Raw genomic sequence first — 15,820 nt, forward strand, 5'->3', positions numbered from 1 at the left:
GATGGGGAAACAGAGAGACAATCAAGACTCAGTCAGTAATAAGTACATACTAATATTAAAATAGATGGTGGTAAGTGTTACAAAGAAAAATTTAATGGGATGATGTGATAAAAAGTGTTTGTGTGGTCACTTTGAATTGGGAGGCTAGGAAAGGCCTCTTTGAAAAAGTAACATTGAAGCATGGAATTGATTGATCAGAAGGCAACTATACAAAGATCAGGTAGAAGAACATGCTGAGAGGAGGGGGCAGTTTATTGCAAACACCCTAAATCTACAGATGAGCTTGTTGCATGTGAGGAGCCAAAAAAGGTCAGCGTGTCAGGAGAGAAGTAGATAATAGGTGAGAAAATTGAGAAGTGACACAAGTGGGGATAAATCTTGTAGTAATAAGAATTACGTATGAGCCAAAATAAGAAGTTGTAAGTAGGAAGTGGCAATATTTTATTTAATTTATATTTTTTGACTGTCATGTGAAGAATGTACTAGAAGGGGCCATAAGTAAACTCAGGAAGCCCAGTCACAGGTCTCTTGCATTGGCCAAGCAAAGATATGGTTATGCCTTGGACTAGAGTGATGGTAGTAAGGACAGAGCAAAGTGCAAGGATTTGAAATACGATTTCAAGGTAGAGTAGACAAGACTTGCTCATAGATTGATAAAGGTATTGAGGGAAAGAGAAGCATAAAAAACTTATGTCTTGAGCAACTGGGGGAATGGTGGTGCTATTTACTCATCTAATACGTAGATGACTGGAGTAGCCTATCACCTACCCATTCTTCCTTTATAACTCTCTCAGGCATTTTGGATCCCACAATATGTCTTATGTAGTAAAAAGAATTGATATTGAGACATCTAAGCTCTGCCTTTTGCCAGCTTTGGGCAGTGAGAAATTTACTTAGATTTTGTGAACACAAATTTCTCATTTGTGATCAAAACTTTAGATGAGATTTATACTGAACCTCTTAAGCTCAGATCAATGTGCACAGTAAGCGAGTCACTGAGACACTTGGTGCTTGGAGGTAGAGAAAGGTTTATTTGAATTGGCCAAAATGAGAAGGCGGGAGAATAGGCTTTCTCAGAGCTGCCTTAACAAAGGAAGAAAGCAGGGGGTCTTCATAGGGCTAAGGGGTTTGGGAGGTGGAGTTTTGGGGAAACAAAGGGGAAATCTGTGTTTCTTTCACTTTAGATAAGACCTTGGGCAACCAGACTTCTTGGCGGCAGTGGCAGTGGTGGGGGTGGGGGGTGCAGGGGGGGAGGGGGGCTGGTTATCTGGTAGTTGTAACTTCCTTAAAGGCATTCTTTTTCTCCTGCAAAACAAGCTCATAAATCCTTGTGAACCTTGAGTGACCCCTTTGGTTAGACAAGTAAACAACAAGTTAATAAGCTATAATTATGCATGTTCTGTGAAGCAAGCATTTGGACACAACATATACATCTAATGGGAACTAAGTTAGTTTATTCTTTTCATCTGTGTCTGTGTTGGGAGCAAAGTTGGAGGGTAACCATGCTCGTATGGAATATTTACAGTAACACTCAGGTACCCAGCTTCAAGATCATGAATGTGCGTAACAGAGGACCTGTACATAAAAAGGGCACCATTCTTTACATAAATTCAAACTTTCCCCAGCTGTATTCTATTCTCTTACTACAGAACATGATTCTTATGATTTAGATGCCGCTAGTCAAGGTTGTCACTCATGCTCATTTTAGTAGTTTTTATCTGAAATGGTGGAGGATTCTGAAGATTTTTGTTGCATCTGTTTGAAGATAAGTATATCTGAAACTGTAGCTACCATTTGAATTTACTTCTTAAGAACAAGTGTTTCTATATTTATCGACTCACAACATGACCATATTGGAAAACTATTTGTTCTTCTGACCTTGCAAAGTTGTATGTCTTCTTTTATTTTTTTCCAGCTTTATTGAGACGTAGTTGACATGTAACATTGTGTAAGTTTAAGGTGTATAATGCAATGATTAGATACATGTATGTATTGTGAAATATTTACCACAATAAGGTTAGTTAATACATCCTTCCCATCACATAATTACCATAATTGTTGTCATTATGGTGAGAACATTAAAGCTCTACTCTCAAAGCAACTTTCAAGTATACAATACAGGTACTGTTAATTATAGTCATCATGCTGTACATTAGATCCCTGGAACTTATTCATCTTATAACTGAAAGTTTGTATCCTTTGACCAACTTCTCCCCATTTCCCACACTCCTCAGCCCCTCACAACCACTATTCTACTGTTTCTATGAGTTCGATGTTTTTAGATTCCGCATACAAGTGAGATCGTACAGTATTTCTCTTTCTCTGTCTGATTTATTTCATTTAGCATAATTCCCTCGAAGTCCATTTATGTTGTCTCAAATGGCAGGATTTCCTTCTTTTTTATGGCTGAACAATATTCCATTGTGTTTATATATATATATATATATATATATATATATATATCACATTTTGAAATCCATTCATCCATTCAAAGACACTTAGGTTGTTTCCATGTCTTGGCTATTGTGAATAATGCTGCAATGAATGTGGGAGTCCAGATATCTCTTTGAGATAGTGATTTCATCATCTTTGGATATATACCTATAAGTAGGATTGCTGGATCATAGGTAGTTCTATTTTGAATTTTTTAAGGAACTTCCATGCTGTTTTCCATAGTGGCTGTACAAATTTACATTCCCACCAACCAGCCAGTGCCCCTGGCTGTCAGTGTGCACAACCCTGGCTGCTGGTTCATTGCAGGCTCGTGGCAGAGGAGGCCGGTGATGACAGCTGTGCTGGGTTTGTTTTCTTCCGTGGCAAAAGCAGCTGGGTTTGTGTGCAGAGTAGGTTACCGGGAACCCGGATTGCTCCGCTGTGTGGCTGCTACTGGTAGCCCCTGCTTTTCTTCCTTGTTCTGAGCCATCTCTGTATGTCTCAGCTTTGCAGGTCTCCGGGTGGGGTGGAAACAAGGCGGGACCTTCATGCAGTGCCCTGAAAGGCTGAGGAAGCTGGTCGCTCACCCTGCTCTTCCTTCCCCTGCAAAGGGAACTCTTTCTAGCTGGGAAGTTCCGTCTTGCTGCTGAGCCATGCAGCTTGGGAGATGGGATGATACAGGCAAAACGAAGCTGTCTTCCTTCCCTTTCTGGGCAGTTATTCTCAAGCCCTTTGTTCCACTGTGCTGCTGAAATTTCTTAAGTGGACCACAGAGCTCTCTCAAAGCTCTTTTTGTTTGTGGATAGCTGTCTAATTGTTGCTGTTTGTGGGATCTCCTACTTGTCCATCTTGGTGACATCACGAATAAACTCTGTGTGTCTTCTTAATTGACTAAAAGCAAATCATCGCTCCTAGAGGCGAGAGTAGTGTCAGATAGATTCAATGAAAATAAAGCAGCTGGTGAGTTGGGTAAACTGATACAAACTCAGCTGTGACTTACTATCAGAGTTTACATGCATATATTTGAAATTTATGTGAATACAAAACAATAAACAAGAGTAAGAAATATATAAAAAATCTGGATGCTCCAGAAATACAATTCATATTCTGTTTTTCCTTAACAATAAAGAGTAAGCATTTTCCCACTTTTGTGTATACTGTGAGGACCTGATTTTTAATATATGCATGGTATTGCATCATATAGATGAGTTACGTATTATTTAATAAGTTCTCTAATCACACGTAGAACTCTGATTTCACTACCAGTATCATAATTTATGCTATTTAACAAAGGAAGATTGAGAATTTCAGAAACTTATGGACTCTGTTTGTGGATTTGCATTACTTTTGGCTGCTAATGTAGAGTTACACTCAGCTATATCCCAGCGGATATACTTTTTTTCGTGGATGGTGAACAAATTGAATTATTTTTAAAAAGACAGACAGTAAATGGTATATTTTAAGAAGTCTGTATAACTTACCTTTAGCTCCTCTTGTATATTTAAATATGTTTTAAAGGAAAAAAAATCGCAGTACCTAATACTTCTAAAGCTGGAATTAAAGTACATTAAGACTTTCTTGAATCTTGTTATCTGTCATTCTAAATCCTCTTGAAGTTAGGTATAAAGAATAATAGATATATATTCAGTCAAGATACTGAAGATTTTTACAGGCTTTTGGATGAGAAGATTTTCAGCTATCAGTGTTTAAGCTTCAACTTGCTGTCTGTTAGTCTTGACAAGGGCAAAATAAGATTCTAATAGTTGTGATTGTGGAGAGAGTGCTTTTTCATTAGGTGAGGCAAAGTGTCAATTAAAAGGGTATTGAGATAAAGAAATTGAAACTAGATTAAGTTTATACTTTTTCATGGATGATAAGAAAATCCATTTTCAAGTTACATTTCATTGAGGATATATACTATCAGAGGCAAAGCTGAAATACCTTAAATACTTAACAGACTGCCTTTAGTCTTCAAAAGACTTATTAACTGTCTAATAATCATTTCAAAAGAAGTTTTGTATATATAAAACAAGCATATTTTAAATAAAATGGTATGCTAAGGTCAAACAATGAAGTAACTTTTAAAGAAGCTATAATCAGCAATCTTATTTTCCCCTCTATCTTTCCTAGTAGTTCCCTACCATTTAAATACTGAGCCTTTGCAATCTTTCAATGGGGTTTCTAATCTTATAAGGAAATTTGAAAACTGTATTTGATATATATCCACAAAAATAAATACCGTGTCCATTTCTAGAGTGCCTGTCCATTTTTAGAGGCAAGGCACGGTCAGACTAAACTTAAGCTTTTAGTACAATGTTGAAAATTGAGTGTGCATCTATAAAATGCATGAAGTACCAAGCTAGAGTTTGCTCTCCTGGCTAATCTATGTAAATAAAATTAAGTTTCTCTCTGATGGTTACTGCATATAGCGAAAGTGGTTGGATAGATTTTCTCAAATTTAGAAATCCTGCTAAGGACATAACACGTAGGCTATGCATTAAATAAGAAATTCATGTAGAGAAGACCCAGGAGACCCTCAAAGAGATGCCTCCAGTGGAACTCCAGGCATTGATTTGCACAGAGCTGCTTCTCACACTGCAACTTGATCTAGATTGCTTCCAGGTAAGTAGCACTAGAGATTTATCTACATGTTTGTGATAGTTAATGATTCTTCCTATTTGTTTAGGAAAAAAACATAATATTGAAATTTAGCTACTTCCTTCTGGCCTCTATGGTTTCATAGGAGGAATCTGCTGTCATTAGAATGAGCGTTCTCCTATAAGTAACTCATCATTTCTCTCTGAGTGCTTTCAAAATTTTCTTTTTGTCTTAGACTTCAGAAGTTTAATTATGATGGATTTTGCCAAGAATGCCTTTGGGTTTATCCTGTTTAAGGTTTATGTAGCTTCTTGAATCTGTAGGTTTGTGTCTTTTGCCAAATTTGGGAAGCTTTCAGCTACTATTTATTTGAATACCCTTTCAACCCTACTGTCTTTCTCCTTGATTTCCGAGGCTCCAATGATATGAATGTTGAAACTTTTTGTTATATTCCCACAAGTCTTCTAGTCTCTGTTCATTTTTTTTTCCTGTTTTTTTTTCTCTCTTTTTCATACTGACTAAATTCTATTGATCTTTCCTCAAGTTCACTGATTCAACCCTCTGTCGTCTCCACTATTACTGAGACCATCCAGCAAGTTTATTATTCCTATTATCGTATTTTTAGTTCTGTGATTTTCATTTAGTTAATATTTATTATTTACCTTTCTTTGCTGGGATTTTCTATTTTTGCCATCTGTTTTTTAAGAGAATTTGTAATTGATCGTTAAAGCATTTTTATGATGGCTGCTTTCAAATCCTTGTCAGATAATTCCAATATCTGCTTCATCTTGCTGTTAGCGTCACTTGATTGTCTTTCCTCTTTCAAGTTGTGATTTCTAGATTCTTGACATGATGAGTGATGTTTGATTGTATCCTGAACATCTCATCTATTTTGATAGGACACTCTGGATCCTATTTAAATCTCATATTTATCAGGCAGTTACCCTGTTGATTAGTACACAGGCCTTAGCTACAGTTTTGGTCTATGGTTCAGTTTAACTTGCAGAGCATTTGCAGTGTTATTCTAGTCTACTTGGTTAATCGGTTACTGATGTGGTTGCTATTGGGCCCTGCTGGTGCTGCCCAAGAGGACTCAAGGGGTTTTCTGGGGCTGGGGAGCTGGCGTCTCTGGGTGGAGGGGAGGAGCCTCAGCCCACAGGGACTATGAGTCTTCCAGGTCCAAGTGGGGTTGTGGCGGGATCCCTCTTTCCAGCTACCCATATCTCTTGGTGAAGGAGGGGCATGTCGGGCCCTGTGCAGAGGAGAGCACTTCCTCTGGCAGCTTACTGTTAGTGTGGTTCCCTATCCGTCCCCTTATGGGTGTTGCTGAGCTCACCTGGTGCTGTCGGAGAGACTTCCAAACGACCGAGGGAAAGAATGAGCCTGTCTGCTGTTGCTAGGTTGAGAAGAGTGTGCATGTAAATTGCCCTTGTATTATTTTTTCTAGTCCTGGGATCCGAAACCAGTTCTTCTTCCTTTTGTCGCCTTTCAGAGTTTTCTTTTGATTGCCTCTTGTGTTATTTCTGGAATTTATAGTTATAGTTAGTAGGAGAAACAGGGAGAAATGAGTCTACACATCTTGTCCAGATCTCAAGTTCCACCTACCATGGCATATTGGAAATGGAAAGGAATTTGATGTCCAACAGTTTCGGCGTGGAATCCTTGTTTAGCCACAAATCTATATGCCCTATATGATCTTAGGAAATTTATTTAACCTCTCTGAGTCACATTTTCTTCACCTGCAAAATGGGTTCATTTATTTATTCACTCGTTATTCATTCAACAAAGTGGCTATCATTGTGATATTCCTTTAACTGGGCACTGTTCCAGGCACTGGAGATGCAGTCGAGCATAGGACAGGGAAGATCCCTGCACTCATGACATTTCATTTTTGTGGCATATGCAGCTAATCAACAGGTAATCTGAAAATAAATAATTCTAGAGAGTGATAAGTTCTGTGAGAAAAATAAAACATAGTAATGTTAAAGAATGACTGAGACAGATACCTAGATGGGTGTACTTCAGATACTCAGGCAGAGTCTCTCTGAGGGGGTGCCACTTCATTCATTCATGCCACTGATTCAGCCCACATTGATTGAGCTCTTACTAGGTCCTGGGTATATATTTGAACAAAGACCTGAATGATGAGAGGCCCCCAACCATTTGAAAATATAGGGGGAAAGCATTTCAGGCAGAGGAATTTTTGTAAAAAAGCCCTGAGGTGGGAAGAATTTTGACAAGATCAAGGAACGGAGAAAGGTGTCTCGTATGGTTGGAATGTGATAAATGAGGAGTATTGTACCAGAAGTGATCAGAAAGGTAGGCAAGGAACTGATTATGTAGGAGCTTTGGAGCCACAATAATGAGCTCAGCTTTATTCTGCCAATAATGGGAAGTCTTTAGAGGGTTTAAACAGATAAGTGATACAATCTATGTATGTTTTATAAAGGTTACTGTAGCTCTTTCATAGGGAATGGAATGTAGGAGAGCAAAAATAAAAGCTGAGACCTTAGTGAAAAGGTATTTCAGTAGTCCAAGTAAGAAATAATTAAACTTGAACCTGAGAGATAGCTGTGGAAAGAAGAAGTTGTAGATTGGGGATATACTGTGCAGTTGGAGCAGGCAAGATTTTCTGAAGGATTGGCTCTGTGAAGTTAGGAAAAATGAGGACTCTGTTTCTGACTTTGGGTGGATGATAGGAATCATTTTAGACATGAGAAGATTGGGAGAGGAGATGGTATTAGAGTTGGGGTCAGAAATAAATATACTTGTTTTGGCTAAGTTAGGTTTTGAGGTGTCTGTAAGACCTCCATGGAGATGTACTGTAAGTTAGTAAATATTCAGGCCTGCAGTTCATGGGGTTCGGGTCTGGGGCTACAGCATGAGTCTGGGTGTCACCAACATTTAGATGATATTTAAGGCAGTAGGACTGCAGGAGGTCATCTAAATGGAAATTATAGAAAAAGAAGAGAAAAATCGGAGCTACTCCATAATTTAAAGTCAGGACTAAGGGATGCATCCAGCAAAAAGAGACCAAGAAGGAGCAAGAGAAAGTGGGAACAGAAATCATGTAATTCAGTGTCAAATAAGCTAAGTGAAGAAAATATTTCAAGAAAAGAGAAGGGGTCAACTTTGTCAAATGCTTTAATAAAATAAAGACGTAGAAGTAACTGATGGATTGGTTAATTTGGAGGTATTAAGTGGCCTTGACAAGAGCCATTTTAGTGGAGTAGTCACGGTTATTATGAAAATCATTTATATATGAAGTTAGACATTCTACTAATTTTAATTACTTTTCCCTCCTTCAGCTTCTTCATGTGTGAAATGGTGATAATGATGCTTTTATGCTCATGACACTCTTTTTATGCTCATATCACTAGATTTTTGTAAGGATCCAATGACAACGCATGAGAAAAGTCAACCTATGCAGAGTTACACAAATGTAAACTTAATCTTTATTTTTCTGTTGTATATTTGGAGGTAGACATGTTTTAAGCAAATGAACACTGAACGCATACATCCAACGAATTGATGCTCTTCCTTTAAAAAATAAGTTTGATCCAAAAAGAATTGCCTCCACACGATAGATGTTTAAATGGTTGGACTTGTTTTTAAATTTACAGAAGATGTGGTATATATACACAATGGAATACTACTCAGCCATAAGAAACGATGAAATCCAGGCATTTGTGACAACATGGATGAACATTGAGGGTATAATGCAAAGTGAAATAAGTCAGAGGGAGAAGGTCAAATACCATATGATTTCCTTCATTAAGTAGTAGATAATAACAACAGTAAACAAACACATAGGGACAGAGATTGGATTGGTGGTTACCAGAGGGGAAGTGGGGAGGGAGGAGGGTGAAAGGGATAATTCGGTACATGTGTGTGGTGATGGGTTGTAATTAGTATTTTGGTGGTGAACATGATGTAATCTATGCAGAAATAGAAGTACAATGATGTACACCTGAAATTTTTACAATGTTATAAACCAATGTTACTGCAATAAACAAAAAATTAAAAAAGAAATTTACATGGAGGTATGCAAAAAAGCCCATTATTTTAAAACCAAATATTGAACCATACTTTTCCAAGGTGACAGATATAAACATTTTAAAGGCGCTTACAAAGTTTATTTTCAGTGATGACCTTATTTTTGTAATAATCACTACTACTGACATTACCATCATACCAACCACAATTAAAATCCCAGCAATACGAGCTACCATTTTTAGAGCATACTGTATATCAGATACTTTACATACGTTAATCTCATTTAATGTTTATAAGCACTCTATGATATAGGTGGTATGATTGTCTGCACTTTACATGTGAAAAATTGAGCCTCGGAGAGGCAGTTTGTCCAAGAACTGCAGACAGTGGATTCAGTTTTTAAAATCAAGTCTTTCTTAATCCATTGTTCTCACTCTTGACACAATCCTGCCTTTTCATTTTTGAGTGTGTTGAGAGGTAAGACGAGGGTTCTGGAGTACCTACACAGACAAAGTTTCTAGACTTGAGACTAAAACCAAGTTTTGTTTATTCTAAGAAAAGAAAAACTACATAGGAAAAAATCTAGAAGGTAGGTTAGAACATCAGATCTAGGAGGAAAACGACCTGAGACATGGGAAAACCATTTGAAAAATGTAGAACTCTACCCACGACTGGATGTGTCTATTGAAAGAGGGACAGGGGAGATAGCCAGGCCATAGGTAAATAGAACATAATATGTCTTGGTTATGAGTTTACTAGGCAGGAGAGAATTCTAGGAGTCACAGTTGGGGATGCTGAAGTTTAAGGATGGGATATCCATTATTTGGGGAGGGTCAGAAAGGGGAAAATTAATATGTATTTGTTTTATGGGAAGCTGAGACATGGGAGTGATTGTCATAAAGGAAGAAGTTTATTGTATTCCCAGACCCCTAGAATCAGGAGGCATGGCACGCAACACAGGGCCTCACAGGGAAGCACCAGTGTCAGTCAGAAGGGTCAGTTGCTCACGCTGAGGGGAAAATATGGGCAAGATCCTTTGTTGTGGTTTCCATGAGAAGGAATAGGCAAGGCAGGGTAAGCAGACTAGCTTTGGCTAGTTTGAATGATTTCAGTGGGCTATGGGGTATAGGAGCTTCCCCAATAGTTTGGTACCTGGCCCTAGGGTGATTAGGGCAGATGGATAGTGGCCTGCAATGTGAGAGGCTGATGAAGAGAGGGTTGGGTGTGTGGGCTCTGCATTGACTGATTTGCATGTGAAAGTTGTGCTCATGGGCAAGTTGTTCGATATCACTAGGAATTAGCTAACCCTGAGAAGGGCAGTCCCTCCCAGGTCATTAGGGCCCCAGATGTCAAAGCATCAGCATATAGAGAATAAAAATTCATGGTTAATACAGCATGAAGCACTTACTGTATACTAGGCACAAACTATCTCATTTATTTCTCATGGTAACTCTTAAGGTAGGAATTAGGTTTTGATTTTCATAAATGAGAAAATTTATGTTGGTTGATTGTGGGAAAAGTCCCAATTTGGGATGAAATCCTGACAGTGTCAGTGCACTAAGTAATCACTTAATAGCACTGGACGCTGCCATTCTGTAGTTGCTACAGGATGTGCCTGTGGGTGGTGGAGAGAAAGAAGACTAGATGATTTCTAAGGTTTCTCACTGCCTGAGTTGCCTGGTATAGTCTGATGGGATTTGCAGGAAAGGGGTGATTTGAGGATGCTTGTTGTGGCAGTGTGCAGGAAGCACTGTTAAGAGGGAGCTCGCCCAGAAGAGTGTGGTAATAGAGGCACTGGGCATAGGGGAGAATTAAATAGTAGAAAACCTGAATCCTAACTCTGTCTACACTACTTTGTTGCTGGGTGACACTGAGTGACTTCCTAGATTAAGGGAGAAAGGACTAAAAACACTTCCAAAGAGCTTTTGAGGATTCAAAGTTTAGTAGAAGAACTAACAGTGATGAAACAAAATAGGAAAGGAAAATTTTGTGTTGAAATAAGTTAACTAGTTATGTAGAAAGTATTCAATAGATACAAGTTGAATTGGATATAATTTCATCTGGTGTAGATTTTCTAAGAAAAGCGGGCTATAGTTCACCTGAAGAGAATCTGGATGCTCTTATTAAACTTAAATGCAGAGATTTCCGTTACTTATCTCTCCCTTTTCTTAGTTTCTATAACACAGGTTAGCTACCACACAATCTCTAGTAAATACTCCGGTAATTGTTTATTAATTGTCTTTTATTGTGCTCTAATGTTTTCCCTATTTCTTACAAAAATAGACTATTAGCAACTCAAGATAAGAGCTATGTCTAGATCTCTTATAGCATCTAGTAAGTTCTGGACATATAGATACCCAGTAAATATTAAGAGGTTATGAATTCGTTGCCTGAACGAATCTTAGAAAGCTTGTAATTTAGTTCTCTAGTCTTGCAAATGAAGAAACAATCTTGGGAAGGATGAGGTGCTCGTCTAAGGTCAAAGGTGAGGTAGTGATGCTGCCAGGATGCCATCTGGCACCTGCTTCAAATCGCGCCTTTTGATTGATAGATTGAGTGTCCAGTGCTTGCTTTGACTTTCTTATGAGCTTCATCGGCTTTAAAAGAAAAGCTAAATTCATTTAAATGTTTTATAAATTCTAATTGCCCCTAATTATATAAAATGCCTTGGATGATATAATTTTTTAACGAGGCCTTTATTCTGTCATTTGTCATTGATAGAGATGACAGGAATAGAATATGTGTTAAAAATGTCAAGTGTACTAGGATGATGACATTTTATGAAAGTGCATAATTAAATTGTATTTTGGAAGAACGGATAATACATATTTCCAAAGGAAGTGAATTATATTTGAGAACGCTTTGAGGGGTCTCCAAATGGCATTCCATAACTCAACACCAGCTTTGTATGTTATCTCAGAGCTGCCAAAGAAGAAGACAAGATGATACTCTCTATGGCAACATAGGAAAGACGATGTAAAGTGTACAGATGTCTAAATGCTTCCCAAAGGCACAGTGGAAGTTGCACATTTTATTTCTAACAGCATGTCCTGGGGCCAAAAACAAACTGCTCACCTTCATTACAAACATTGACAGAGGTACGATCTAATATGGGATTAAGTGAAGAAATGATTGCTTACTAGAAAATAATATTACTCATAGGGCTGCAAAAATGGTATTTTGCAGCACTGATGTATGGCAATACCTGTGTTTCTACTCTAATTGGATATAAGTCTTAAATTGCCAAACTCTCTACTCAATCCCTTGTCAAAAGAGGAGAAGTGTGGTGATAATTTTTGAAAACTTGAATATATCATAATTCTACTTTATAGTTATCTGAGCCTAATCCTATGGGGCAGATAATGTTAATAATGAAAAGAAATGTGTTCTTTGTTGGTAACACATTTATATCACTGCTAGCTCATATGCTGTAAACAAATGTGGACCAAGTAAGGAAGGAAAGTTAAGGGAAAGCAATAAAAAGTGTACAGGAGAGATGAGGTGAAGTGAATTTGGCTCTTTCAGTGGGCCAAAATTTTCATAGACCAACTTCAGTCAGGGGTTTTAGAAATCCAATCTTTTTCTAGTGGATGTTGAGACTCAAGGGGAAAGCAGTAGGTGGGACAGGGGAATGGTACGGCTTTGTGAGATGAAGGAGCTTTAAATTTAGGAAAATTCACCTAAGATGATGGGGGGGGGGTGGAATGTGCTAGTAAATTGGCTTCAGAAGCTGCACAGGGCCATTGGACTATTAGAACTTCAGGACTCTGAGGGTCAAAGAAAATAGAGAAGGCTTGGGTGTCTAAGAAGCACAGAAAGTAGGGATCAAGTAAGTGACCTGTCTTCCCCATGGGAGACATACAAATGGTTTTAGAAATTTAGAGAAACAGTACCAAGGAGGTACAAAAATTTTTTAAAATTTGCCGTTTGATGAGGCAAGGGCTTTGATAAGTTGTCTTACTTGGTTTGGGCTGAGATGCAAATGCACTGAATTAAAGCACAGGTTGGAAGGAGTCTATCAAGTTAGTATGCATCATTTTTACTTTTAAACAAAGGCCTCTCCATTGCATTCTGTCTTGCCTCGGTTGGCTAATAACAGGAGTGGCTCCCCTTTATCCAGTGACCCTGAATCTTGCATCCAGGAATCAGCCTTCTTGCCAGAACAATATAAATATCTTAAATATTTAACGAATATGCTTCCATACGAGGGTTGTGTAATGCATTGCTAGATGGATGGTTTATTCATGACCAGCCAGCCTATTTGAGGCTAGATGCCTTGCTATAAATGGCTGAAGCAGGAGATGGGAGAGGTAAGACAGAGAAAACAGAAATTTAGAGATTCAAAAGTCTGAGAATGGTCTTAAATGGCCTATTACTTTCCACCCTCTTGAATTGACTATTTATAACTTGCCATCCTGTCAATTAAAGACCTAATTTCACCTAAACAAATTTATATGTTCCCTATGAAAACTACTTCATGTCATTTATTTATAGTCTACTTCAGACCTTTTGAAGTCTGAGTTTCGATGTGTATTTCATAAAACTAATAGAATTCTTAATATATTTTGGTATTTTACTATTACAGTTATCTATGACCATCATAATGTGTAGCTAAGAATAACATCATCATTTTTTCAACTCCATGTCCTGTCTCTCTTTCAATTATATATGAGTTGGGCAATATTGAAAACAAGAGAGCTGTGGTATCACCTATCACTGATACTGAAATACTCATTTAAAAAATACCTATCTTAGCTCAGGAGCAATACACCAGAAAGAGATAAGTTGAAAATGGTTGTTTCTTCAAAAGTTTGTTAGCATTGCACGTTAAGGATAGTACACTGGTTTTGTTTACTGTTGTCTGTATGGTTTGAATTTGAATGTTAAATGTGGGTATAAGACTAGATTGACAGGGAGTTTAATGGAACAGCACACGTGTGAATTTGAGGGAACTTGCCTTACAAATGACACCTTCTTGGTAACCATGTTATGTCTAAAGCAGTGAAGGGTATCTCTAGATCTTGGTTCACAGTTGAATTATTTATTTGTAAGTGACAGTACTTGTGGTCAAATGAACAGTCTCACAATTTGTCAATTAACAACTTAGTCTTGCTTTTAATATGTCATATACAATTCATATTATAGGATGCATCTAGGATAGTTACTGTTTTATTCAATATTTTCCTTTTAATTATTGTTAACTTCCTGTTGTCAGTAGAGAAGGAAAAAACATCTAATTTTTGGTTGCCAGTGAAAAATCTAGGGTTTTTATTCTCAATATATAACTGTCAACGTGTCTGAGGTAGGAGAGTTTTGCTGAAGAAATCATTCTTTAATCAAGAAGGTGCAAACTGGCCCCTCCTTGAAACAATAGAAAAGTAAAAGTAAAAAATGATTGAGTAGAATTGCATGAGCAACACAGTTACATAGGGTTTCATCTACAAGTCAGACTACATCATGATCAACCCTGCTATTTAAATGGGACAACGGTTTCTTGCAAACTGGGCAATTACTCAGGGCAAGAGAAACAGAATGGAAGTTCCACCCATCTGACCTTCTGCCAGGTTTCATGTTTATTCTTTATACTTGCACAGTCTAACACATTTATTCTTCCCACAGGAGTTGCTCTGATATGCATTAGACATTAATATGCACATTTGAATGAGGAGTCAGTTCCAAGTTACAATAAAAACCACCTGTAAAGAATTTCTTCCCTATTTCAAATATTTAAAACAGTCACAACAGATTAAATTATTTCTTTAAGGAAAGTAAGTTGTGCTTTATTCTTTTTAAATGTTCCAAATTTACTTTATTAGTTATTTTATGGTATGTCCTTAATGAATACATTCACATCAGACCGAGGGGAGTGAAGCCCGTTACTGAGAGGGCTCTCTAATGAGTTGTACAGAACTGAAATAACTACATATGCATTCCGCAAATGGACCATTAATTGGAAAAAGAACCAAAGTGTGAAGATATAATCCTATAGGATGGAACTTAAAATGGTGATATATTTTAAGGCTTTAGAACTTTCGATTCACTTGTGTGGAGGAAAAGGTGAATGTGAAACCTATTTGTGTTTCCTTCTACCTAAGGTATAGCATTTCCATTAAGCCATTGTTGTAAACTTTGAGAAAAAAAAAATTTTGAGAATTTTGTTCACGAGAACTCTTATCTTTTTCTTTTTTGGTTATTTAAGTAGCGTGTCCCGTCTCACTGGTGTCTCTCCTCTTGGGTTGCTGGTGCTGCAGGGTTTGCTTAAGCTGTAACATACTGCCCTGAGGAGGAGCAAAGACACCTCGATACCGCTGCGTCCACTAGAACAACGTGGTAAGAACCAGGGTCTTCTGTAGATGCCCGAGGGGCAGGGCAGGGCTGGGAGGGAGCATTAAATCAGGCCACACTGCCACTAGCCTCCACTGGCCCTGGAAAAAACAGCCTGGGTAGGGCCAACAGCCGCCTCTTCCCAGCCAGCCAACCCTGTCACCTGCCCACACTGCCACCCGTGGGGGCTTTCATCCCCAGGGCCCCAGAAGGTCCGCTGGTTGCCTTACTCGGTGCAACTCCTGCCCTCTAAACTGAGCTGGGGCCACCACCAGTCTTGCCTGTGATGCGTTTCAGGCAAACACAACCTCTCCCTGCTTTGCAAAAACAAAAACAAAACACTGGATGCATATGTGAGTGAAAAGGGGAGCTATTCATGTTCACAGTTGGACCACAGGCATAAACCTAGTCTGTCCTGGACACACTGGGACATGTGGTTGTATTAGTCAGGGTTCTCCAGGGTTCTTTA

At 38.2% G+C, this 15,820-nt stretch overlaps 1 long non-coding RNA gene across 2 annotated transcripts in view; it reads left to right on the top strand.

Annotated features, from left to right (window-relative positions):
* Positions 1 to 15,290, top strand: part of LOC131402498 (uncharacterized) — a 46,178-nt gene extending 30,888 nt beyond the window's left edge. The window contains exon 3 of one of the 2 annotated variants that reach the window (XR_009218718.1): positions 15,227 to 15,280. This is a non-coding gene — a long non-coding RNA (uncharacterized LOC131402498). Of the gene's footprint in view, positions 1 to 15,226 lie in introns of both variants that reach the window. The other variant, XR_009218719.1, reaches the window with a different exon arrangement.
* The last annotated feature ends 530 nt before the right edge of the window (positions 15,291 to 15,820 follow it).

The sequence above is a fragment of the Diceros bicornis genome, unplaced genomic scaffold, assembly GCF_020826845.1.
Source record: "Diceros bicornis minor isolate mBicDic1 unplaced genomic scaffold, mDicBic1.mat.cur scaffold_117_ctg1, whole genome shotgun sequence".
NCBI classification, from domain to species: domain Eukaryota; kingdom Metazoa; phylum Chordata; class Mammalia; order Perissodactyla; family Rhinocerotidae; genus Diceros; species Diceros bicornis.